Source organism: Podarcis pityusensis (genome assembly GCF_964106645.2).
Source record: "Podarcis pityusensis genome assembly, chromosome: 11".
In the NCBI taxonomy this organism is placed as follows: Eukaryota; Metazoa; Chordata; class Lepidosauria; order Squamata; family Lacertidae; genus Podarcis; species Podarcis pityusensis.
The window spans coordinates 52,873,442-52,900,396 of record NC_138036.1 but is presented as its reverse complement, the minus strand read 5'-3'; the positions used below and the strand labels follow the sequence as shown (position 1 = coordinate 52,900,396).

General features: G+C 42.5%; 1 protein-coding gene and 1 long non-coding RNA gene across 3 annotated transcripts in view; one reads left to right on the top strand and one right to left on the bottom strand.

Moving 5' to 3' along the window:
* The window catches only part of LOC308458463, a 229,277-nt gene that overhangs the window by 54,984 nt on the left and 147,338 nt on the right, over positions 1 to 26,955 (bottom strand). The gene's annotated exons all lie outside the window — the stretch shown is intronic.
* SPIN1 (spindlin 1) overlaps positions 14,966 to 26,955 on the top strand; it is a 32,424-nt gene continuing 20,434 nt past the window's right edge. The window contains exon 1 of one of the 2 annotated variants that reach the window (XM_080973164.1): positions 14,966 to 15,340. The gene's annotated coding sequence lies outside the window, so the exon portion shown is untranslated. The remainder of the gene's footprint in view (positions 15,341 to 26,955) is intronic. The other variant, XM_080973163.1, reaches the window with a different exon arrangement.

Sequence of the window (26,955 nt, the reverse complement as noted above, 5' to 3'; positions counted from 1 at the left end):
AACTCTTTAAAGTGTGCAGGGGGTTTCAACAAGCTGAAAGCAAAGATCACCAGTGCCAAAGCAATAATTCTTCAACATCAATTTCGTTGGACTGGTCATGTTGTGCAGATGCCTGATTATCATCTTCCAAAGCAACTACTCTATTCCAAACTTAAAAATGGAAAGTGTAATGTTGGTGGTCAACAAAAGAGGTTTAAAGCCTGTCTCAAAGCAAATTTTAAAAAATGTAGTATAAACACCAACAATTGGGAAACACTGGCCTGCGAGCACTCCAATTGGAGAGCAGCCTTTACCAAAGGTGTCATGGGCTTTGAAGATACTCAAACTCAGGATGAAAGGGAGAAACATGCTAAGAGGAAGGCATGCTTGGGTGATCAACTTCTGCCCAGAAACCAATGTCCCCGTTATGGAAGGACATGTGGATCCAGAATTGGCCTGCACAGTCACTTACAGACTCATTGTTAAAACCATGTTTATGGAAGACAATCTTACTCGGCTACGAGTGATCGCAGAAGAAGAATAAGAAGAATTGGTTGTTCTGTTAGAAATTTCTGAGAGATCCTGCTATTTACTTGCCTGCGTTGCAAGATCTGCCTACTTACTATTACCTTCAGCTTCCTGTTCTTTAACCAGTTACTTATCTAAGGGATGATGACTTCTCCAATCCAAAGAATGTCATGAAGCAGGACTTTTCCTTGCCGGATCATCCCAAGTCTTCCTTAGCAAGGCTTGCTCTTCTGTATGCTTATAATTCTGTTCTCTATTTAATCATGCCTTCTACCAACTTACTCAGAGCAGATGCTAGTAGTCCTGATCCCTTTTAGGGACGAGGGAGAATCAGTGTTATGCTGGTTACTTTTCAGTCTTACAGTAAAAATGCCAGTTTTAGTGACAAGTTGTATTTACTTATTTTTGACAGATCAATAGTTTAATATTTGATTTATTTATGAACATTTGGGATTATGCCATTGGGAACTTGATTTTCTCTCTCTTCAGTTTAGAGGATTACCGGTATATATTGACATCTCTGGTTTAGGATCTAAATATCCTCTTTCCCATTCATTCATTGAAAAAGAAAATGGGAATGGGATAACTTAAAAAAATACAGATATTTTATACCTCGAGGGTCATGGTAATAGATTTAGGTGGCATGCATATTTATGGTATGAAATGACAAAAGTGCATAAAGGACTCTTGAACCATCTGGTAAGAAAAGCAATTTATGCTGTATGGGGAAAATATAAAAACTTGTTAGAACAGAAAACACTATGGTGGCTTTCCCCAATAGAAGCAATATCCTTAAAAGAGGTTAATGTGAAAGGTGAGTGGGCAACATATAAAGAGTTGCTCACTAAAGGAGAACAACAATTGAAATTAAAAAGCATTGAAGATATAAGACAGTCACAGATTGGATGCAATATCATCAAGTAAAAGTGTTTAAAGCAGATGATAAAAAAAGGATTTAGTATAGAAATTTCAGAGTTTGAAAAGGAATTACTGGAAAATAATGTGAAGTTATTATCTAGAATGTATAAATTGTTGCTAGAATGGCATACGAAGGATGAAGAAGTCAAATCAGTAATGATAAAATGGACACAAGATATTGGGCATAATATTCAATCTATGTCTTGGGGAAAAGTATGGAAGGAAGACAAAATTTACAGTGTGCTGTGCGTTGAAGGAAAACTATATGAAAATGAAGTATAGATGGTACTTAACACCAGTAAAATAAGCAAAGCTGTATAGAACTGCTTCTATTGTTTGCTGGAAATGTAAAGAGAAAGAAGGCACATTCTACCATATGTGGTGGACTTGCAAGATAACTAAAGCATTCTAGGAAATGATTTATAATGAATTGAAGAAAATGTTCAAAATAACATTTGTGAAAAAAACAGATGCTTTTTCATTAGGCATTTTAGGTTCAGAGACTCCGTGATAGTAGAAAAGACTTTGTGTGTACATGACGACAGCAGCCTGGATACTACTGGCCCAAAAAAGAAAAGAAGACAAAGTTTCAACCAGAGATGATGAAGATCATGATAGATTATGCCGAAATTGACTGGGGAAATCAAAGACCAGGAAGAGAAGAATTTCAAGAAGGAATGGGAGAAATCTATAATATATTTAAGAGAACACGGTAAACAACTAAAAACCTTGATTAGAGTAATGCTTGTAAAGTACAAAATACAATGGAAAAAAATAGATAATAATATTTCTAACAATTAGAAAAAATAAGATAAGCTGAAAGAAAAAGGGACTGATAATTGAAAACAGGGAAGGGAGGTGGGAAGTCAAGGGATTCTGAGAATCCTAAACTGTGAAGGTGAATGATACGTTTGAATTTAAATTTGTTTTGTAATAACTCTACAGATCCAAGCAGGGTGTCCAAGGATGGATTGGTGTTTCTTACATGCGGGGCATGAGAGCAAAACAACAACAACAACAACAATTTATTATTTATACCCTGCCCATCTGGCTGTGTTTCCCCAACCACTCTGGGCGGCTAAAAAAGGAGGGAAGCAGGGAGCAAGAGTCTGGTTAGATGGAAGGCCCCAAGAGAGCCCAGCTAGTGAATCCTAGTCGCTGTGGGGCATGGAAGTTGTGGGGAGGAAGGGCCTGCAGAAATGCTGCCCTATGTGGCAAACTATCCCATAAGATCCACTGTCCTGTAACATCACATATGAGCTTTAACTACTGATGAAGCCCAGGATGGCGAAACAAGGCCAATATTCCGGAAATCCTTGTCTTAGACTCTGTGAAAGGATTCTGTGGAACTGTAACAACCTTTAATGTGGATTGCTTGGACCTTATGAACAGACAGGTGGAATAGACACTATTACGCGGATGGACCTTATGCATGAACTGATTAGAGAATGATCTGATCCACTGGGTCTTCTGCTTTGTTCGTTTGTGGAACTTTATGAGTTACTTCTGTTGAAATTTATTATTTGATACATGAATAGTATACCTTATTTATCTAAGAACACAGCCGGTTACGTCTCGTGTGTTTACTGAGTATGCTTTACGTGACCATAGGTTTGTTTGCTGTTGTTTTGCTAGTCTTAAACCAAGCTTTGCATAGAAAAATGGAACTTGGGAAGGGTTGGGTGTGTGTGTGTGTGCGGAAAGACCCCAACCGAGCACAGCTGGGGAACCCCAGTTTTGCAGGGAACAAAGATTGTGAAGGGTCCATGGAAGCGAAGGCCAGCCAGTACTGGGAACAGGATGCGACACATCTTAGCAGTGAGAAGAATGGATCCTCCATGTGTTGAGGAACCACACGGATGCAGAGAAACATGCATGTAGCCAACTTTTCCTGAGTGACAGCCATTATCTAAACCAGTTTCAAAGAGGCTCAGTCGAGATGAGCCTTAAGGGAGAACATGGGAGCAATGGGAGAAGTCAAGGCAAGGGGGTTTGTCTGGGGGCTTTGAAGGAAGAAAATGAGTGAAGAAGGGATGAAAGGGGGCTGAGCCTACCCCAGGCATAGGCAAACTTGGCCCTCCATCATCCCTAAGCTAACAACCAGTGGTCAGGGATGATGGGAGTTGTAGTCCCAAAACATCTGGGGGCCAAGTTTGCCTATGCCTGGCCTACCCCAACATCTAACGTCTCTTGAGTCACAAGAAAGGAGATTCCAACTAAACACCAGGAAGAAATTTCTGGCAGTAAGAGCTGTCTGACAGTGGAGTGGACTCCACTGGAAGATGGTGGACTCTCCTTCCTTGGAGGTTTTTAAGGAGATGTTGTATGATCATTTCTCATGGATGCTTTAGCTGAGATTCCTACATTGCAGGGGGTTGGATTAAATAACCCTTGGGATCCCTTCCAACTCTACAATTTGATGATTCGATGTCACTGAGGGAAACAGGTATGTCACTGTGCCTGTAAGTACCTTAGATTTCTAGAAGATTTGTGTCCACAGGCCACAGTCATAGTGCAGATTAAGGGATATGCTTGTTAACCATCATTTCAATGCTGCTAGGATGGCTAAAAATGGTAAAAGAAGCAGCTACTACACCCCCCCCCCCCGCCCCATGAGTTTTTAAAGACAGAGCTGTTATTTTAATCTGAATTACTATGATTGTCCTCAGAGTCAATAAAGACAGGGATTAACATAGCAAGCATAACCATACAATGAAAGAAAGAAAAAGCTTTATTATTCTTTCACTACCTTGAGTCTTTGAACAAGAGGTGCATACTAGCAACTAATCAAGAGGCATTCATAGGTAAAGTTGTGTATTCATATGGTAATTGCTGTTAAGACTTGATCATTAGAATTTACAAAACATAACTTCACAGGATGAGTCCTAAAAGTTGTCTTTGATCACCTTAGGCAATTATTCAAGGAAGGAAGCTAATCCAGGTGCAGACTAGCTTTCCATAGGTTTTATGGCGAGCTGCCTGCTATGATTTCCACCTGCCCTAACATTGTGAAAAGAGCTTGACTATTTAACTGTGGCAGTTTTGGTCAACTCATTATTATATCACTACGGCAAACTCCTTCTCCCACTCTCTCTGCCTCCTGCACAACTTCCCATGCGGGTTCTTCCAATCTTGCCAGCTGATTCCTTCCCAACACAAATGTTCCAGAGGTACCGTGATGTGCTACATCATGCCAGATTTCATGAGATGCTGTTATGGGTGTGTACCTGGACTCACCTGTGTGTAGCCAGCTGAGAGATTTAGGATCTTTTGTTGGAGTTATGACATGTGCTTGCTAGGGATGTGCGTAGGGTTGCCATACGTCTGGAATTTTCCAGACCTATCTGTAATACTGCAGCCTCAAGCAGTGTCTGTGCGGAATTCAGTGGAATGTCCAGAAGTGCCGTTTTTGCCAATTTCCCTCAGAAATAGCTCAAAAACCATCCAATTTCTTTGTGATTCTGCAAAAAAAAAAAAAAAAAAAAGTTCAATAACTTTGGCCAAAAAAATGCTCAACTCTTCTGTCCAGATTTTCACTTTTTGAAATATGACAACCCTAGATGTGTGTTAGGGACGTGGGTGGCACTGTGGGTTAAACCACAGAGCCTAGGATTTGCCGATCAGAAGGTCGGCGGTTCGAATCCCTGCGACAGGGTGAGCTCCCGTTGCTCGGTCCCTGCTCCTGCCAACCTAGCAGTTTGAAAGCACGTCAAAGTGCAAGTAGATAAATAGGTACCGCTCCGGTGGGAAGGTAAATGGCATTTCTGTGCGCTGCTCTGGTTTGCCAGAAGCGGCTTAGTCGTGCTGGCCACATGAGCTGTACGCCGGCTCCCTCGGCCAGTAAAGCAAGATGAGCGCCGCAACCCCAGAGTCATCCGCAACTGGACCTAACTCAGTCCCTGAGTTAACCCTAACCCTGACCCTAACTCAGTTAAAAATGTTAGCTCAGTTGGTTGGAGCTTGGTGCTGAGAACACCAAGGTTGCAGGTTCGATTCCCTTATGGGGCAGCTGCAAATTCCTGCATCATAAGGGGTTACCTATATGATCCTCAGGGTTCCTTCCAACTCTTAAATTCTATGGTTTTAACTCGCTTAACTCTTTAACCCACAAGAATTTCTCACACAAAAAAATGAAGAAAGCTTGGTTTATTATATAAAACAGGAGTGACAGAATATATATCATCATCATCATCATTTTAATTTTTTTGTATGCCGCCTTTCCATAGTTAAAACAATGCTGAAGGCGGCTTACAACATGACAAGATTTACATCATTACCAACATAACAAAAACCATAAACAATAAATAAAACGCATCAAAAAGTACACAACCAAATGGAAAACAATTTCCACATAAAATGTTGCTTTAGACAACAATGTCACAGGCTAATCAGGTAACCAATACACACCTTAATTAAAGAGTAAAACATTCCCGAACTATTCTAAGAGGCCTACCTGGGCATGGCAATTTTGCCATAAACCCACACTAGAAGGAGAGAGATGGAAGGAAAATATACCTGTCCTTAAAGCAAAGCTGGATAAGTTGGAAGACACAAGAACTTCCCACGCTGGAGGAATGGCAGATGAAACTGATGGACTATATGGAACTGGCGCAAATGACTGGCAGAATCCATGACCAGGGAGAAGAGGCGATGGAAGAAGATTGGAAGAAATTCAAAGACTACTTACAGAAACATTGCAAAATTAAAGAATGTTAGAGTGATGTTGGACTGAAAATAAGCGGTTTCCAGCTGTACAGGTTAAGGTTAATGATAGATCAAGACTAAAGATTAGGATTAAAGATGTTTAATGAAATGGAAATTTGACAATTAAGAGGTAAAATTTTAATGTTATATTACATTAAGACTAAAGATTAGGTTTAAAGAAGTTGAAGTTATATATTTCAATATTATATTAAATTAAAGACTGGGATTAAAAAAGTGGAAAAGAAATTGCTGGACAAACAATTTGGATTGGAATACAAAAGAGGGAGGTATGAGGAAGTCCAGAAAATAAGCAAATTTAAAGATGGAAATGGAAAAGAGATATTGTTTTTTTTATTGTTTTTTTTTTTATTGTTGATTTTTGTCTTTTGTGTTTTTTTATTTTCTCTTTGAGATTTGTATGGTGTATTTCTGTGTTTTTCTTTGATGTTTTTCTTTTCTTTTTTTGGTTGTTTAATTTTTGATTGAAACTTTAATAAAAATTATTATAAAAAAAATAAAAATAAAGCAAAGCTGGATAAGTTCTCTCCTGTTGGAAATATTCGAGCTAACTAACCTTTGAATCTAATAGTTGTTGTTTTTTTTTAAAAAAATACTTTTCTTCCAAGGCATGTCAGTGGAGAGGGGGCAGTAAATGAGTGATTCTTCAGTTTCCATAGTTCCTTCTGGAATTTCCTGCCAATGCCGGATTAAACCCTGTGGAGGCCCCCAGGCAGTCAAAATCTTGGAGTGGGGGGGGGGGGCATTGCAAATTATCTCCTAATACATTTTTGTAATTTTCTTTCAAGATCAAATAAATATTATTTTGACCCGTTCTCGCTGGGAGCCATGGGCCAGTGCCTACTCTGCCTGTTTGGTAATCCAGCACTGTTTCCTGACTAATCCTTTCCTTGCCCACCTTAGTGAAAAAAGGGTAAAGATGGACATCTTGTTTGCTTAACAAAAGGGTGACTTTTTATTTTTTTTAAAATAACTTTTTATTAAAGATTTTCTTGGTTCACAAAAGTACATGCCTTGTCTCTTTTTTCAAGTTGCACAGTCTTTTCTACAGATCAGTTACATTTGTTATGAGATATTAGTGTTGTGTACAGTATAAGGTTGGGGAAGAAGAGGGTGTGGTGAAATATATATATATATATAGTTTTAAAATAGATACATTTATGTCAGGAAAGCAAACAAACCAGCAAACAAACATACAATCAATCAATCAATCAATCAAACAAACAAACAAACAAACAAACAAACTATAAATTGACAGACAGTAGCAATATATGAAACAACACAATTCTTATAACTAACATATTTTGTACTCCCAATGATGTGAACAATTGTAAAGCTTGTAAAACAAGAAATTAAAAATGACTTCCAATTAGTCTTGCTGTACTTTATCTGTTGATTATCTTATACCGCACAGTTACATATTTCTTAGATAGTTTCTGTTAACTTCCCTACAAACTTATATTTATACAATGCAAGGTTCAGTCTAATTCTGCCAAGAAGTTTCCTTTTATACTGTGATTTTTAAAGTATTCTTTAAAAATTCTCCAATCCTTATAGACTATTTGTTTTGTTTGGCCTCTTATCCTTCCTGTCGTCTTTGCTAGCTGCAGGTATTCTGTCATTAAGATATGCCAATCCGTCGTGTTAGGTAATTGCTGTATTTTTCCAATTTCTTGCTACTAAGATTACATTGTTTAACGTTGTACATGTGGGGTTTTGTGTCAGCGTCAACTAGATTGGTTCTCTTTCTATTCGCTTGTTATATTTCCTCGGTAGCGAGAGAGGTTGGAGGCAAAGGGTGTGGTTGGTTGTCCATGGTTGACTGCAATGGGGTTTCCCATACAATTTGGTACCACTGGCCCATGTTCACTCCTGACAGGTCTCTCCAGTGTCTGGCTATGAGGCTTCTGGCTGCTGAGAGTAGGTGGGTTATAAGCCCTCTATATTGTGAGTGGTCATTATGATCTTGGAAGATGTTCAAGAAGGCCAGTTCTGGGGTGACTTCTAATACCTGTTTAGTTATTTTGCATATCTCTTGTAGGACTGCTATCCAGTGTAATAAGAATTTTAAGGTTTCAGATATATAGTGGTACCTCGGGTTACATACGCTTCAGGTTACATACGCTTCAGGTTACATACACTTCAGGTTACAGACTCCGCTAACCCAGAAATGGTACCTCGGGTTAAGAACTTTGCTTCAGGGTGAGAACAGAAATTGTGCTCTGGCGGTGTGGCAGCAGTGGGAGGCCCCATTAGCTAAAGTGGTGCTTCAGGTTAAGAACAGTTTTAGGTCAAGAACGGACCTCCGGAACGAATTAGGTACTTAACCCGAGGTACCACTGTATAATAAATGTTCATAAATGTACCAGGCAAACACGTACATAAATATATAAACCACATGTCTGAAGCAGCACAGGAAGACAGTCCTGAAACCATTTTGACTCCCAAGCTGACCAAATGTTTCTCTGCAAGGAAGGAGGAGGTGAAAAAACCTTCCTTGTTACAGGAATTTAGTAATTACCATCTCAAAGGTGGGGGTGACAGACTACTAGGAAAGGCAATCAGATAAGGCATTATCAGATAACCTGGAAGGCAGGAAAAACAACAACATTCAAATTTCTGTTGTAGACTACCTTTTCTGTGATATAGGTATGATGTTTGTGGCAGGTGGTCTTGGGTTACACCTCTTCTGTGATGTATGTATGATGTATGGAGGGGTGGTCTTGAGCTCCAGGGCAGGGAATTTAAAATGTCTATATAAGGGCAGGCACACCTGGGTTTGGGGTCCTCCTCCTTTCCTGCGCATGAGGGGAGCACCCTGTTGCAACAGATCAATAAAGATCAGGCTTACTAGCTGCTTTGCTTCTCAACATTCTCTGGTTGGCCTCTGTTATTTTCTCCTACTAATAGGGAACCCACATAAGGACTCTATACGGGCTCTTGGATACCCCATAAAGGGAAAAGGGCAGATTTTGTTTACAACACCAGAAGGGTTGGATTTTGGGACATTCCCACCACATGTGGAGGTATGTGCCTGTGGAAGTGCAACCTCTCCAACATTTTGGTGAGTTTCCTGGGCATATCAGCACCAGTTTCTGTGGTGTTAAGTACCACCTGTAGGTGAGTTTCAGAGTGAGTTCCCTTCTTTTGGCAAAGATGGATTTAAAGAGAGGTTTAGACCACATTCTACTCACTTGGGTGGGGTTAATTTCATAGCTTATGTCCTGCTCCCATTGTTCTTTGATTGCATCAAAGGGGTTTGTGGGATTTTGGACCAATTAAATGCCCAATAATAATAATAATAATAATTTATCATTTATACCCCACGCATCTGACTGGGTTTCCCCAGCCACTCTGGGTGGCTTCCACCAAAAGATTAAAAATACATTAAAACAATCCAGCAGTAAAATCAGCAGCCACTAGGCCCTTGACCACATTTGAAAACCTTCCCCTGACAGCAGGAGGACATGGCAAAGGGATGGTATCCACAAAATACAAAGTGGTGAGAGACTTTTGATAGTAAGGCTTATCTGCACCTGGCCATTTCAGGTCTGTGATTTGCCTTCAAATCACCATATCATTGTGGGGATGAATCTCACTGAGGAGTTGAATATCCTTGACGACTACTTTTGCATGTGTTAACCTTTAAGTAAGATGTATGTGAATTCAGGATATTCCTGAATGCTTTTCAGCTGGAGGCTAGAATCAGGCTGGTTTCATGGTTACTGGAGTTCATCACAGAGGGCCTTGTGTAACATTATGTCAATCCCATACTTATGCCATAACCTATAGAGATAAACCATGTCATAATAAAATTATTATTATCATTACTATTAGTTCAGATCCACACACAATGCAACAGCCTGACCAAGGAAGTTATCATTCAGAAGGAGTTTACTGATGGCGTCAAGTCATTATTATGTCATCATTACAGAAGCATATTTTATAAAATAATAATGAATTGATTATCAAAATATTGTAAACACAATCAAAATGAAATATTACAATCCAATATTCACTAATTTACAATTTATTTCTAAATCACCCTATTTAAAAGTCTGTCTTTAATGCAGTATAGTACAAAGATACTGTATAATATTTTCTAAACATTTATAAATTTCTATAAATTAACAAAACTAATTATGACAGCAATAATTCCAAGCCTGTTCTTGGGCTATATGCTTAATAGTATGCTTAATAATTAATTCTCAAAATGCTCCTTTTTTTACCTTTTCTTAAGCGTACTGTTCCTGTTAATTTTGTAATTGTGGCAAGATACCAAATTTTCTTAAGTCATCCTCATTCGGTTTGAATCAGCAGAGCATGCCATTTAGCTGCTGTTAATATTTTGGCAGTCGTCTGCAAAACCCTGACTAGATTTCCGTGTTCTGGTCTTGCATCTTTTTTAGATATCCCAGAAGAATTGTTAGTTCATCTGCATGTGATTTCCAGTTATTTCTTGTATATGCTCAATAACATCCCAAAAGCTTTTATTTTTCTCGCACATCCAGCAAATACAAGGATAATCTATAACTTTCTCACACACACTTCCAACACGTTCCACTAACCTCTTGATGTATCTTTGCTGCATCTCATAGATGCTATCTTTTATATTCACACATGATATAGGATTTTGAAAGCCCCAGGACCTCTGCCTCAGGCATCATCTGAACCCAGTCTGGGGCCTGATCCTGAAGAGTACCAGTCTGCAACAAGCACCAGCTGGGTCAAGTCAGGGGCCTGAGCCTGCCCTGGTTCCAGATGCGGGGATTACATTATTGCCTTCAGCTGGGACATCACTTACAGCTGCTCCACTACCAGTTGGGTCAGGGGAGGCTGAGGCGGCCCCTGAGTCTAGTAACCCGCCGACATCTCCCGAGCTGCAGAGACTCAGGTCTGAGAGGAGGAGAGACCTGAGTCCTCGCAGGAGGAGTGCTCGCCTTCGGGCGAAACAGGGAGGTGAGTTGTTGGGGGATCAGGACCAGTCGCTACCCTGACAAAGATAAAAGGCTGTCGGACCCCGCCCCAGGTTGCGGGAGCAACATTGCTGTATACTAGATCCTGCCTGAGATCCTGTACCTGTCCTTGCCTGGTTTCCTGCCTCGTATCCTGCTTTGGCCCTGTCAGACTGACTCCCAGCAGAACCTTCAGATTCTGGACTGGTCCTGGACCGCGTTTCACAGGTTACCCCCGGGCCCAGCACATATACAGTGGTACCTTTGGTTACGTAGGTAATTCGTTCTGGAGGTCCGTTCTTAACCTGAAACTGTTCTTAATCTGAAGCACCACTTTAGCTAATGGGGCCTCCTGCTGCTGCTGAGCCGCTGGAGCACGATTTCTGTTCTCATCCTGAAGCAAAGTTCTTAACCTGAAGCACTATTTCTGGGTTAGCGGAGTCTGTAACCCGAAGCGTATGTAACCTGAAGCGTATGTAACCTGAGGTACCAGTGTAGTCCCAAATATTAGATAACAGCATAAGAACAGCTTAAAATGAAATACAACACTGTTATTAATAAAAGCAGTGACAGAAATTAAAATGCTCAGCGCCCCTCACCCCTCCTCAAAAACCTGGACAAAAAGGAGCATCTTTGCCTGCCGACAATGTCACATTTACTGTAGATGCACTGCATAGGCAGCAACCCCCAGCCTCTCCCACCCTATGGTCCAATGGGATACTGCCCCCTCTGCTTCCCAGAAAGAACATCATGGCAGGGGAAGACCAGGCTGGCTCCATCCAAAAGGAGCAGCGTGGCAGGGAAGTTGTTCTCCCTATGCTTTCCAGGATACTCTGTTCATCATCATCATCATCATCATTTTATTATTTATACTCCACCCATCTGGCTGGGTTTCCCCAGCCACTCTGGGTAGCTTACAGCATATATAAAAACATAGTAAAACATCAGACGTTAAAAACTTCCCAGTACAGTGGTACCTCGGGTTACAGATGCTTCAGGTTACAGACCTCCACAACAAATTGAGATCCATTCTTAACCTGAAACTGTTCTTAACCTGAGGTACCACTTTAGCTAATGGGGCCTCCTGTTGCCGCCATGCCGCCACCGCGCAATTTCTGTTCTCATCCTGAAGCAAAGTTCTTAACCCAAAGTACTATTTCTGGGTTAGCGAAGTCTGTAACCTGAAGCGTCTGTAACCTGAGGTACCACTGTACAGGGCTGCCTTCAGATATCTTCTAAAAGTTTGAGTTTGGATTTGATATCCCGCTTTATCACTACCCTAAGGCGTCTCAAAGCGGCTAACAATCTCCTTTTCCCTTCCTCCCCCACAACAAACACTCTGTGAGGTGAGGCTGAGAGACCTCAGAGAGAAGTGTGACTAGCTCAAGATCACCCAGCAGTTGCATGTGGAAGAGTGGGGAATCGAACCCGGTTCACCAGATTACGAGTCCACTGCTCTTAACCACTACACCACACTGGCTCTTTGTTGCATAGGTCTTTATCTCCTTGACATCTGAAGGGAGGGGAGGGACAATTGGGAAGCAGGACAGAAGGGAAGCTTGCTTGGGCCCATCCAGAGGTGGAGTTCTCCAGGGTGGAAGACCTGTTACTCTTTCTGCAGCAGGATTCCCGTCTCCAAGGTCCTTGAGCCGCCCTATCAACATGGATCTTCTTTGCCACTGAGAAGTCTTCTCACCCTTTGGGTTGACTGGAGATGAGCCAGCCACAGAGAACTGGCTGCTAGAGTCACTCTGGAGAAAGATGTAAAGGGACCCCTGACCATTAGGTCCAGTTGCGGACAACTCTGGGATTGTGGCGCTCATCTCACTTTACTGGCTGAGGGAGCCAGCGTACAGCTTCCAGGTCATGTGGCCAGCATGACTAAGCCGCTTCTGGCGAACCAGAGCAGCACACAGATATGCCGTTTACCTTCCCGCCGGAGTGGTAACTATTTATCTACTTGCACTTTGACATGCTTTCGAACTGCTAGGTTGGCAGGAGCAGGGACCGAGCAACGGGAGCTCACCCCGTTGCGGGGATTCGAACCACTGACCTTCTGATCGGCAAGTCCTAGGCTCTGTGGTTTAATCCACAGCGCCACCCGTGTCCCTGGAGAATGATGTACTATGCGCCAAAGCTAAGCATTTAGGGACACTGAAAACACAAGCTGCTCTGGTTTCAAGGGAATTACGTGCAAGTGGAACTTCAAGGAACACCCAACTTAAGTCACTCTTAAAGAAGTTTGAGCACCCCAACTCCTTTGCCCATGCACACGTACAGAAAATAGCTCTGCAACACGAGATCTGCCTTGATTGCTGCAATACATCCTCAATTATTATTATTGTATAATTGTTCAGATTCTTATATAGATGGCATGGCTGCGGCTATCATGAACGGACGATGTTGCAGCACTTCTGGCCGGATATGGTTTTATTATCTATTGAATTTATATACCGCCCTATACCCGGAGGTCTCAGGGTGGTTCACAGAAAAGATCAATGTAAAAAACCCACAATTTATATATAATCAAAATAAAAACAACAACCCATTATTGAGACCCATTGCCAAATGGTTCCGTTGAAAGGCCAGGTGCGAATGTTCAAATGAAATCCATGCATGGGTATCTATGCTTCAGCATGCATGGAGAAATACGTGTTTGATGGATGTAATAATGGAATACTGAATGGTTTTGTTTATATAAAATATGCAGGGATTTATGCTATGCAAAATGAGCCATGGAAGGGAAGAAGGGAAGTTTTTGTTATTTTACAGTTGTTTAAATGAATATTCTAAATTGTAAAACAGAAAATGTAATAAAAATTATAAAAAAGTAAAGTAACCGCAAAAGAAGAGAGAAATATATGTGCCAGCTTTGCAAGTTAACTTTCACATGTCAGAAGGCACCTTTTATCATATTGTGGTGGATATGTAAAGTAGTAAAATAATTTTGGGAAATGATTTATAATGAGTTGAAAAAAAGTTTAAAATAACTTTTTCTAAAAACACCGAAGCTTTTATTTTAGAAATCCTAGGTGTGAAAATCTCGAGTGAGCAGAAAAGACGATTTATGTAGTGACCATGGCTGTGCGGATAGTATTAGCCCAGAGATGGAAAGAAGATAAAGTCCCTACCAGAGAAGAATGGCTGATTAAATCGATGGATTATGCCAAATTGGCAAAAATGACCGGAAGAATAAGAAATCAGGAAGACCAAAATTTTAATAAGGAATAGGGAAAATTTATAATTAAAGACCATTGTAAACGGCCAAAAGCTTTAGCAGGACTGGAATAACACTTGTAGTTTAATGGTGAATTTTGGACATCATGGAGATGTAAAAGATTTGTATCATCATAAAAGATGCAGGAGGAAATGATTAACAATAGGAACCACAAAGGGGAGGAGGGAAGTCCAGGAGATTCTTTGGAATCTTGTTTTTATGTTGAATATGTGATTGTAAAACTTCGATCTGAAAACCAAATAAACAAATAATAATAATAATAAACTTTCACATGTCAAAAGCGTGTAAATTTGTTTCTGCAGGTAAGATACGCTTCAGGGGGCTGCATGCAGAAAACAGCAGAGCTTCTTCACCCCATAAAAACTGAGAGCGTATTGTTGCTTTAAAAAAAAAAAACAGGAACATTTTGGAGGAGCAGCAGAGAAAGCGAAGCCCCTTCTCCCCTGCTCAATCCACGGGCAAGTGAGCCGGCGCATGCGCACTCCGGCTTCCCGAAGGGAGGGAGGCGAGCGCGCTCTCGCGCCGGGCCAGACAGACGGCCGAGGCCCCGGCTTTCCTGTCGCAGTTCAGCTGTGGCAGTGCGCCTGCGCGGCCGCCGCAGCAGGCCGGCGGGAGGCGGGGCCGCGCGTTTCGGAGCGGCTCACTATTTGGCAGGAAGGCGCGGAGGCCTCTCTCCTGGCAGCGGCGGCCGCGCAAGGCTGAGGGGGAGGCTCCCAATGTGGCAAGGGAGAGGAGGAGGAGGAGGAGGAGGGCTGAGCAGCGGCGGCGGCGGCGGCGGAGGAGGAGGGGGCCGAGCGAGACAAGGGGAGCCGCCGCAGCAGCAACCGCCGCCGCCGAGGAGCTGAGCGGCCTGGCCGGGCGAGCGGGGGGTTGGCGGAGCCTCTGCAGCACTGGCACCCCCGCCGACGCCGCACCCCCGCCGGGCACCGCGCGCCCGCCCGGGTGCAGGCGGAGGCGGCGGCGACGAGGGCGGACGAGGAGGCTCGGGCAGCGGCAGCAGGTGAGGTAACGGCGGTGAGGGGAGCGGGGGGGGGAGGGGAAAGGGAGCGGGAAAAGGAGCCGCCGCCGCGCCGCGCCGCCCTTGGCCCGGCCGGGCAGTACCGGCCACCGCCGCTGGGAGTCGCTGTGGGGGAGCCGCTCCCTTGGCCTGGCCCCTCCCGCCCCGCGTCCCTCGGGGCTGGCGTTATTTATTATTCATCCGAGGAGGGCGCGCGATCCTCCTCCTCCTCCCCCCCCCCAGCTAGCTCGCGCCAGGCTTCCCCCCCCTTCTTCTCCCTCTCTCCCCCCCCCCGGAAGCTGTTGCTAGGAAGAAACGGGGGGGGGGCATCCCGGTTTTCTCCTCCTGTGGGGTGGAAGGAGCGAGAGGGGGACGCTCGTGGTCTTCAAACCCCCCCCCAAAAAATCTTCCTTATACACACATTGCTTCCCTCCCCTCTGTTTTGTGTGGGGGGGGGGGAAGCCTGGGGCCTTTTGTCATCCTGCAAAAATAAAATAAAATCCCATTATCGGAAACAGAGAGCCACGAGGGAGTGAGGGGCGGGGGTAGGTGAGGGGGAAGAGTGTGTGTTTGTGTGTGTGTGTGTTGGTGAATGGGGGGGGGGTGATGTTGGATCTGTTGTTGCTAGTGGTGCCCATGAGAATGTGGCAAGCCTCGTCTCTCTCACACACAGGCTCTTGCACACTCACACAGACACACAATCACACAGTCTCAGACAAACACACTCACACAGGCACACACAATCTCACGCACTCACAGACACTCTCAGTCACACACTCACAGATTCTCTTACACACACACACACACACACACACACACATACATACACACACCCTCCAGAAACTTCCCACTAGGTAACGAAAATGGCCAAGGAGAGAGGCAAACAAAGCTGCCCCAGTGCCTGCCACAGCAGCTCTGTGTGTGTGTGTGTCTTGTCAGGCTTTGCTGGGTTCCTTTGTCTGCTGTTGCTGCCTGTCTCTCCTCCCTTCTCTCCTTTCTTTCTGCTTTTCTCCCCTTCTCCTTCTCCTCGCCCTCTCTCCCTCCTCCCCTCCTTTTTTTTTCCTTTTCTTTTTCCTCTTGCCTTTCCCTCTCCCTCCCTCCCCTCCTCCCTCCCTCCCTCCCCTCTTCCTTCACAGACTCCAAGAGCTGCTGCAGCTGCAGGTTTGTAAATACTGGACTCACATCCACACACACACACACAAGCAAAACATGGCTGACGCTCTGCTCCCCCCCCTTCTGTAGGGCTCATTTTCTTTCTGCTTCTTGGTCTTTCATCCACTTGTGCTTTGCCTCCCCCTCTTTTATTTCCCCTTCCCCCCAACCCACCCAAAAAGGAAGGAAACTGCAGTGTGTGTGTGAGAGAGAGAGGGAGGGAGGGAGAGAGAGAGACTTGATGGGATATAAAGGGAAGGGTCTTTGCTCTGGAGCTTTCTTTTCTTTTCTTTTTTGTACAGTATGGTAGAGGAAAAGTCCAAAAGATTCTTGCAAGCTTAGGGAGGCCTCGGGGAGGGGGAGGGGGAGGGGGGTGAGTGGTGCGACCTCTGCTGAGAGGCTTGACTGGAATGTGCGTATCTGTCTTCCTAGGCATGGGGGGAAGGGAGGCTGATGCACCAAAAAAATGTTGGCGGTGATTAAGGTTATTAAATAGGTGTTACGTTAGCAGGATGCTCAGGGCCATTCCTTTTATTTTGGGATATGCCTCATTACCTGGCATCATACAGTATGTTAGCTCTGAACACAGGGTGGCAATTCCCCCCCCCCTGATTCATCCTTTTTTTAGTGCTTCTGCCCTTCCAGAATCTGAAGTAATTGTTGAGCTGCGAGAGTTAAAACATGCATATGTTGATGGTAGTTCAGTTTTATACAATAACTTTTCTTCATAACGACAAGATAAGTGCATACAAGGAAGGGCTGCACCTCATTTTGTAGGGTTTCAGTGACTACACAGATCTAAGATTCCTCACTACCCCGTGTTGCTCATTGAAAGCATCCAAGACTTTAAAAAACAACAACCCCAAAGATCTTGGCCAGCTACCAGCACCTCCTTCTGGCTTCCACAAAACTTCATAAAACAGTTTTGAACTACACACACACACACACACACACACACATACACATCTTTAGTTGACAAGGCCCTTTGCAGTTTCTTCTCATGTAAAATGACCTTGGGTATAATTACATGCTTTTCTTTAAAGGAGGATTGTGCACAAGAGTTTTCTTCGGTTCTGTGCCTCCTGTGGGTGACTGGTTGCTACAAGAGAGATCCCCCCCCCCATTGTGCATTTTTACTTCTGAGGATGTTACTAATGTTTAGAATGTTGGCTTTGTGTTACTATTCCTTTGTCCACACAATAATTTTGTGGCCTTTGCATAATTTATCACCAGCAAAGTTAGTAGTATCTTTCAAAAATACATAATGTAACCAATTGGAACTTAAATGCTTGGTGGTGATTGGTAAAATTGATTTTGAAATTGCAGAGCAGATGGGTAGAATAATGGAATATTTGTCAAGCTTTGGAAATTGGAACTCTTGGATTAGCTGCCACATTACAAAATTATATAAATGCATAGTTGGGAGCCTTTGTTTGAAATATTTATGTTAAGTGGTACGGATATAGATTGTATAACTGAAAATAATTCTAAGTGGCTTACAAGAATGAATACAGTCATAAAGCACAAAGCTAACATATTGCATATTATGTATACATTATCAAATATGTTCAGTATTCCGGAATGAAGAATTGCACCTGTACTGAAATGAAGCTTTGATTGGTCTCTGCCCACCAATGGGACCAAGGAAAATCGGTTGCAGACCAGATTTTACAATTGGGAACCTTTTGTTCAGTTTTTGTTGGGCTTTGCATGCAGCATTCTTGTTACAGTTGACTTGTTGATCAGCAAATGATGCCCTGCATCCTGTTCTCAGAGCAGTTAATAGGGCAGTCTCCATGGCGGCACACCACTACAGAGTGAAAGTATATAAATATTTAGCCATACTGTATTTGTATTGACTTGTTTTTCTAAACTTTGCTAGGTCTAGATGCAGAGGAAGCAAGAGTCAAAGGGTGTTCATGAGGGGAAGTTTCTGAGAAGACTGTAGAACCTGAAATCTTAGAGAAAAGACTGACATCAAAGCTTAACACACAGGATTAAAAAAGACATTTAAATGAACATTCTGATGTAGGAACCTTATCAACCTCTACAGACAAAGAATAATGGAAATTCAAAGGGTTCTGGAGTGGGTTGTGAGGTTATGAGCTCAAACACATGAGGGAGCTAAGTTAAGGCCTTTAGGATCATCCTCTTATAGAGACTGCTTTCTACATTGTGGCAGTTTGAGGAATCTGTGTCTTCTAACTTGATTATATGTTGATAGTGATTAATTGTAAGTTGGCTTTCCAGGGGAGGGAGTAGAAGTATGAACAGAAAATAAACAGAGCAAGTTTCGGCAGGAAGGTACTGGTTCTCTGGCCAGCCAGGGTTGTTTAGTTCCATAGGGAAGGGCTTAAGCAGAAAGCTGAACTGTGCTTAATGGCTATTGCTTTGCTGTTTGTAAGGGGTAGGAGTAACAGAGAGGTGGGGCTTCAGGATAGTTATGTATATGCAGTTGGTATGCTGTAGGTGATTAGGCATATAGATGAGGCTTTTTGCAAATTGAAATTCCCTTTGCCAGTCCAAGTCAAACTTTATGTTGAACCAGTGAGACCTTTGGTTAACCTGGTGCTGTTTATTCCATCTGAAACAATTTGAATCTGTACAGTGGTACCTCGGGTTAAGAACTTAATTCGTTCTGGAGGTCCGTTCTTAACCTGAAACTGTTCTTAACCTGAGGTACCACTTTAGCTAATGGGGCCTCCTGCTGCCGCCGCACCGCCACCACACGATTTCTGTTCTCATCCTGAAGCAAAGTTCTTAACCCGAGGTACTATTTCTGGGTTAGCGGAGTCTGTAACCTGAAGCGTATGTAACCCGAGGTACCACTGTACTTTGGAACAACGCAAGCGACCTCTAAGACTTCCCATTGGAACTCATACAGTGGACATATGTCTCCTTTATGCTACATTCTTCCTTCACTACTGTACCTGAGTGTAACCTGAAATTATCTTGCTGTGCACCCACCCAACCTATTATGCACTGTGCCACAGTATTGAGGCACAGATGTGCAGGGTTCTCAGTTTTTGCTGTAGCCTCAGCATGCTTCAGTTAAGTCATACCTCAGGCAAGCAGTCATTCATTTAGAGCAGGATTCCTCAACTTTTTGCCCTGCAAGTATTTTGGACTACAACTCCCATCAGCGCCAGCACGGCTGGTGGTCAGAGATACTCTTCTTCTTTGGCGATCACTCGTAGCCGAGTAAGATTGTCTTCCATAAACATGGTTTTAACAGTGAGTCCGTAAGTGACTGTGGAGGCCAATTCTGGATCCACACATCCTTCCACAGTGGGGACATTGGTTTCTGGGCGAGAGTTGATCACGGTCAGGGATACTAAGGAGTTGCAGTCCAACAACATCTGAAGTGTGCCATGTTGCGGAAGGCTGATTTAGAGGGATTGGAAATGTTGATAGTTGATAATTCCAATGACTTTGCTGTTTAGATCTGAATAAGGAAGGCAGAGGTGGTTGGGTCATGTTCACTTGACAGCTTCCATAGCTGCTAGAACTTTAACTAATGGAAAGGTTTTGTATGTTGTATGTGCTAGGTTTGCACCTCTAGCTGTATTCTAAATCAGAACTAAAAAGTAGTATCAAGTTGGCATATTTCAATCAGACACAAGCTCAAGACCATTCTCAAGTTAATCCTTGTCACTTGGTAGGTTTATTTCACAAAACTTAGCCAAGTAATTTCCCAGGATATTTCTGGTTATCATTAAATAGTAGGAGCAGAACAGTGGCTGGATAGCCCTTCTGCAGACCAATTCCTCAGACCCGAGGTGGTCATTGTGGCACTTGTTAGGCACAGTAGCACCCTTGGGATCTAAATTTGGTGCTTGCAAGGTGCACTCCCTCGCAATGATGACAAAGAGGTGGGGCTCCTTTTTCTCCCAGAGAACAAATAAGAGAGTAGGAGGGAGAAAGGAGATCTGGGTGGTTAGAGGGATGAAAATATCATTGTTGGGGTGCAGGGAGAAGGATGTGAGGGCGATCTGGCTGCGACATCTGTCACCCCATTGGTCGGCAGGGAAGGAGATGGGGTGCTACAGGAGTCAGGAGAGAATGAAGTACCAGATACAGAGAAGGCTTGCATGTGTTTGCACATGCACACTAGATCCTGTGAAATGAATGCTATTGAAAATGCATGATTTTTTCCACAGCTTCCCTCTCCCCCAAATCTACATCAATTTGCAGATCATTTCTGTCTCCATTGACTGAATAATAAAAATCATGGTTTCAGTGTGCTTTAGCACTGCCCAGGTGCATAATCATGGATTTAAGGCAGGGAACCTTATGTATCATAAGTTTTACAACGGATCATCTCAAAACTGCTATCAAACCATAACAGGTTAGCTCTGTGTACACTGATGTGTTATGTTATTTGTTTTTTGTCCTATGAGGCGGATTGCTGCCTTGGATCAATGTTTTTGTTGTGCTGGCGAATTCCAGATTTACATATTTTTTACTGTGCAGTTTCATACTTTCATTTGATAGTGGGTTTGTTTTTTTAAAACTTCATACGCAAAAGAATCTGTTTTAAGTCTGTTGGAACTGACTTTAACCCAGGTTCCATGGAAAGTGTGTGCACATGCTTTCTGTCTAGTGAGATTCCAGCCTGGAGAGAGGAACAACCCAAGTTAGTAGTACCCATGGCACTCACTGAAAAATCTGAATGGACCAACAAAGGCTGGCTGTTTATCTAATGGGGGAGCCTGTAAGGCTATCTCAGTCTGACCAGTTGATAAAAAAATAATAATCTGTTCTTTGAAATTTTCCTATGACACCCTTTTCCTTGGTCTCCCAAGTATATCTTCCATCTTCTCTATTCTTATCAACCCATTATCTACATTTTTCTTGCCTTGGTTGTTAAGCGTTATACAGTGGTGCCTTGGGTTACAGATGCTTCAGGTTACAGATGCTTCAGGTTACAGATGCTTCAGGTTACAGACTCCGCTAATGCAGAAATAATACCTCGGGTTAAGAGCTGCTTCAGGATGAGAACAGAAATCGTGCGGCGACGGCACAGCAGCAGTGGGAGGCCCCATTAGCTAAAGTGGTACCTCAGGTTAAGAACAGTTTCAGGTTAAGAACGGACCTCCAGAATGAATTATTTTCTTAACCCGAGGTACCACTGTACTTTACCTTTATTTGTGACTTGTCAACTTCTGTAAATTATGACTTGCTGGAAACACCCCCCCCCCCCCACTTAGTTGTACTTTTTATTGATGTTATTCAAAATATCAGTAAAGTTTGTTAAAACTGTAACCTGATTCAAGAGGACTAATTTTTGGTACTCTGTGGGCCAATAATGTAGTGAGGAAACGAGCAAATTGAATGTTTGGGATGTCTACTGAGGTGTAAATGATATTTTTATCATAGAAAGCTATTAGAATGAATGTCAGTGTTCGTGCTTTGGAACAAACAGAAAACTCATTTCACTGTTCAATGTATTATGTGAGATTGGTGAGGCATCAAACTGCCTTAATCTTGTGGAAGTGGAGGAGACCAGATAAATCTTTGTATTTGGACCAGTTTAAGTCATATGGGCAAGGGTGGCAGATGAGTCAAGGAGACAAACATACAAGAGAGTAACTCATACTGCATTTTTAATAATACACTATCCTGGTGTTGGAAAGCTAGAAAACAGAGGGATATGCTCTAATTTGGAAGGGAAGAAAGAAGACTATAAATGCATGCCTTTGTCTCATTATAGCATGTTTACTAGTAGCTACCCATCTCCTGTTTCTTTCTTATAATTAGTTTCTTCCACTTTTCATTTTGACCATATATGCCTACACACATGTCATCCAGAGAATTTTCCTGAGGAATTGTGTGGGTTAGAAGTGCCTTGGGTCAAATATATGCTGCTACTCTTCCTTCGAATCCTGTCCATTTTTGGCTTAGGGCTCTTTTACAGGGTTCTTGAGTAGAGAGTATGCAGGGGGAAAGCAGAAATATGAATTAAGCCTCACACCTGGTTTTTTTGGCTGCTCATTATAACCCATAAAAGGGCCGTTAGATTCTGATATGCTTTTAGGTTCATAATTACAATATTTCGTGCCTTATGCAGAAATCACTTTAGTACAAAACTAAGACATATTTATTTGCTTTATAATTGTTAATAATACTTGTTCATGTTAGACTTACCAACACGTGATCAGAGTTGCATGGTGAGAAGGCGACTCAAGCCTATAGCTTATGTTTTAAGGATGCGGGATGCGCTGTGGTCTAAACCACCGAGCCTCTTGGGCTTGCCGATCGTCAGGTCGGCAGTTCAAATCCGCGTGACAGGGTGAGCTCCCATTGCTTTGTTCAGCTCCTGCCAACCTACAAGTTTGAAAGCATACCAGCACGAGTAGATAAATAGGTACTGCTGTGGTGGGAAGGTAAATGGCATTTCCATGCACTCTGGTTTCTGTCACGGTGCGCCAGAGGCAGTTTAGTCATGCTGGCCACATGACCCGAAAAGCTATCTGCGGACAAACGCCAGCTCCCTTGGCCTGAAAGCAGGGTTGAGTGCCGCACCCCACAGTTGAATTTGACTGGACTTAACCACCCAGGGGTCCTTTGCCTTTCTAAGTACATTCTCTAGCCTGAGAAATTAGTAATAGGGTTATTATAACATGCTTATAGCCCATTTCGCCATGTTTAATAACACTAAAGACAACTTGCAGTATATTCTTTTTGAATTTCAGCATTTATTTTAAAAAAATGGCAAGACAGCAGATAAAAATAATTTTAAAAATCATTCTTCAGGTAACTGGCACTATAGCTTTAGCTTGACAAGCAAAAGTTTGCAAGCAAAAGTATTGGCTAGCAAAGGTTTGTGCAACTCAAACCGCTCTAGGTAGGCCATTGCATAGCCTAGGAACTACCACAAAGTGGCTTTTCCTTGTCCCCACTAGACACTTCAACTGTTGATGGAATGCAGAGAAAAGCCCCTCTGCTAGATTTTATGAATAAGAAGACTCAGGGCTTTAAAGGCAAAAAACAGGTTGTTGTTGTTTTAATTGTCCCCATAAACAGGCCAGAAGCCAGTGTAGCTGTTGTAATCGCATACTCCCAAGAAATTATTCCAGTCAATACTCAAAGTTGCTGCATTCTAGACCAGCTGAAGTTCCTGGACATTTTAGAAGCAGCTCTATGGAGACGGCATTGCAGTAATTCCCTCTAGGTGGTAATTAAGGCATGTTATCTTGGCCAGATATGATCTCTCTAGGAATGGATGGAGCTGGCACACCGACTGAAACTGTGCAAAAGCATTCTTGGCAACAGCTGCTCCCCAAGAACCCAGGAGGAAAACTGGATCTGGAAATGTGAGCCGGAGTTTTCACAGGGAGTTCTGCCTGTCTGAGTGGCTGATTTCCAATACCATCAATTAACCCTAGTTCAATTTCTCTGCTGTCTGCATAAGATCTCATAAAAAATGGTATTGGGTTATTATTTTTATTTTATACATTGTGATCTTTTCTGTGAACCACCCCGAGACCTCCGGGTATAGGGCGGTATATAAAATGAATAAATAACAACAACTAGTACTACGACTACTCATTCATTTATCCAGGGACTTTCATGTGCACTCCTGAATTTAGAAAACAAACCCGAAACAATTTTGTATGGTACCAAGCCCTCTCTCTTACTTGAATGCATAAAGCCGTGTTTCTCAAACTTGAGTCCCCAACAACTCCCAACAACCACTGGTCCTGCTAGCTAAGGATGATGGGAGTTTTAGTCCAACAATAGCTGGGACCCAAGTTCAAGAAACACTGACATAGAGCCTGTTGTATAGTGGTCATCTAAACCAACCCCACTTAGTAACCTTCTAGTTGTATGTACATCAGTGTTGGACAGTGTTTCATATTGTTTAGTAGTATTGACTTTGTCATTTCTTCCCAAGCTCTTCAGAATGTTTCTATTTCATATTAACAGCTTACATTGGAAATTGTGTTGAACTACAGTAAATTGGCAAGCTCAACACTCCTTTGGTCACAGTGAATCCACTAAACCAGTATGAAGGTTGAGGCAACTGCATAATCCCAGTCAATTTTTTCACAGAATTGTAGCACCACTCTATAGTGCAAACTTTTAATTCTTACAGTACTGAATAACTTGAAACTTTAGCACTTTCTTCATTTCTATGAAGGTACAATGCAGAGAGCTTTGGGTCATTTTCTCTAGAGTAGCTGACTTTGCCATGTGGGTTTTTTAATTAGTCTGTACAAAAATAGTGTTGGGACTCTCTTCAGAAATAGCTTGTTACTTTACCTATAGTTATAAAGAAACCTGTGTGTCTCCTGGATGTTGTGAGTGCAAAATCTCAGATTTTTTTTACCCAAACTTGATGATTTGGATACAGGCTAAAGTAAAGATGTTTACTGACAAGAGCATTTGCCATGCCTGATCATGCATAATAAGGTGAGTCAAGTTGACTACTTCTGATAGGTCAGTGAAGTAGCCATTACTTAGTGGTAGATTGTGCAAAAACAAATCATTTGGCTTGATGAGCAGGACTTTACATTTCCAGGATGGAATTCGTAAGTGGGGCATTTCTCAGATGGAGAGGGATTTTATTTATTTATTTCATAAATAATGAAATTATAGCACGTTTGAAAACAATTGCCAATCAAATTATTTAGGCAATAATTATTTAGGCAGTATGCATTTTCAAGTCCCTGTGTGTGTGTGTGCTACTAGAATAGGCAGATCGTAGAGTCAAACAGAATTGCATTGTAAATCCTATGGGAGGAATTGCGCTAACGTGAAAGTTACAGTAGTGCAAGCAGTTGAGCTTGCCTGATGGAATGTTCTCCCTTCTCTTCCTTGTGTACTGTTCTGGGGGTTCTCCTGACCGTGGGAACAAGTTATGGGAGCATACAGGGAGGTAACACTGTGGCACTGGTAAAAGTCTTTCCATAGGCTTATACTAGTGGGATTAATTCATTGAATCTGGTCTTAAGTGTACAGGACGATGATTTTCCCCATTGTATCTTGCATGTATGAATGGTAGACAAATATATCACATAACTTGTCATGAAGTAGTGATCCTGTGAGCAAGTATCACTGGGTGGGGCCCCTCAGGCAGGTGGTAACAATTAGTCCCCAAAGTAGGAGCATTTGATGGGGCTGTCTGGTTGCCAGCATTCCCCAGCCCCTATAAATATTCGTGTTAACCTGCCGGGGAAGAGAGAGAACCTGCCATGTTTTAGACTTGCTGTTTGATGTTCTATAGCTGGTGCCAGAAAATAACCCAATAAAGCCTGGTAACCCGTTCGGTGCCTGCATGTGATTGGTTAGCAGCTTGGAGGGAGGACTCAGGAAAGCAGCTCCCTCCTTGACATTTCTAGTCCAAAACAGCTCTCTTTCTTGAGCTCAAGATACTAAAGTCTACAACTTCTAAAATTTGAGATGGAAAATGGTTATTCTGATTCTTGCAGGGCTATCTAAGCTTGTGAAGTACAGTTCTTCTGGTAGTGTTGCCTCAAGGTTTTTTAAAAATAGATCTAGATAGTCCTATCATCAGCTCTACCCTTTATTAGATGTATCCAGGTTTCCCCCTCTATCCTTCCTAGAAGCAGCAAACTTGCTTTAGATTATGAGATCTTCAACAGCCATGGTAGGGTGTGATATCATAACTTGAGTCTATAAATAACTTCCTAGGCTGTACACAGGCTGCTTACATTCCATTGCCCTAAAGGAGATTTAAGTAGCCTGTGTTCAGAATTGGAAAATAATTAGTAACTACACGCTAGACGGAAATGTACCCTACTAAGATCTGGCACCTGGGTCACTTCTGGCACCCTTAGTGAGCAGCATGAGCCATTTTACTCTCACAAAAATGTGTTCCTGCCTTGTTTGTGAAACAAAAGATAAAATCTCATCTTCTCTGTTTGCTAAAGGTGCTAAATGTCCCCGCAGGCTAGACTTTGGTGTGTATAACAAAATTTGTATGCTGTTCGCTTGTCTTTATCTCCCGGATATCATAGGATCAGCACCAGTGATAGATACCGGTAGTTGCTGAGTGAACAAGTATATGCTGTTGCTGTGCCAGCACATAGGAAATTGGAAGTAGTAATAGTAATATTTAGGATTACCACTTCAAGATAATGACGATGATGATTATTATTATAAAACAAAATTTCCAAATGCAGTAAATAAATCAAACAGAAATACTTCATACTAACAGTCATAAAAGAACACCATCATATATAGTCCATGGTGGGATGCAAGGTTCATATTTATACAGAGTAGACATTTGCCAGATATAATAATATTTTAGTAGGAATGTGCCAACCATGATATGGTTTGGTTATATAAATAACAAACCACTCCCACATTACAAGTCTGAGGGGTCTGCAACCCCCCCCCCGCGGCACATATCATATGGGTCAGTTTTCCAGAGATGGCAGTAAACATGTCTCTTTAAAACCATAAGACCAAAGAGTAGCAAGATGACTCCTTCTATGCTT